Here is a 648-nt window from a genome sequence, read left to right on the forward strand (position 1 = left end):
CTCTATTTCGCCTCTATTTCGCCTTTATTTCGCCTTTATTTCGGACTATTTCGGGAGAAGGTGTACGAACTATTTTGCAAGTGATTTCCCCCTCGTTGGGAACTGTTCAAAAACTCCTGGGTTAACTGTATACTTTTCTCCGCAGTGTCCCGTTTCTCCGCTCGCTGTTTCCGTTCACCCCGTCTCTCCTGGGCCGGCGGAGTGTTCACGTGTGCTATCGCACGCACCCGCCGCCCCTCCTCCTCCTCCTCCTCCTCCCCATCCTCCCACCTTCCTGAGGCCCCCACCCCATGTCCTCCAGCTGCCTGATAAGGTTTGAAGCGACGCCGACGCCGCCGCCGCTGCGGGGCGCCGTCAGGACGCATAAGACGCCGTCGCCGACGACGCTCCCCGGAGCGCGCCGCGGGACGGCGGCGCCGCCACGACGACGACGGCGACGTGCCCGCCGCACCACCTCCCCCCGGGACTTCCGCCCCGATGCGAATCGGTTTCGAGGGCGAGGCAGGTCCGGGGTCCTCGGGGGTGGGCGGAGTGCGTGGGGGGCGGCACCGCATGGGGCGCTCAGGAAACCAACCGTAGCGGTGGCGGTTGCTTCAACGGGTACACGCCCAGCAGCAGCAGCAGCAGCAGCAGCAGCAGGAGTGGATA

The 648-nt window shown here is 64.7% G+C and overlaps 1 protein-coding gene across 1 annotated transcript in view; it reads left to right on the forward strand.

Annotated features, from left to right (window-relative positions):
* Positions 1-648, forward strand: part of LOC113214622 (sodium bicarbonate cotransporter 3) — a gene marked incomplete in the record, with an annotated part of 35,136 nt that overhangs the window by 21,953 nt on the left and 12,535 nt on the right.

The sequence above is a fragment of the Frankliniella occidentalis genome, unplaced genomic scaffold (genome assembly GCF_000697945.3).
Source record: "Frankliniella occidentalis isolate FOCC.00 unplaced genomic scaffold, Focc_3.1 Scaffold5, whole genome shotgun sequence".
Lineage (NCBI taxonomy): Eukaryota > Metazoa > Arthropoda > Insecta > Thysanoptera > Thripidae > Frankliniella > Frankliniella occidentalis.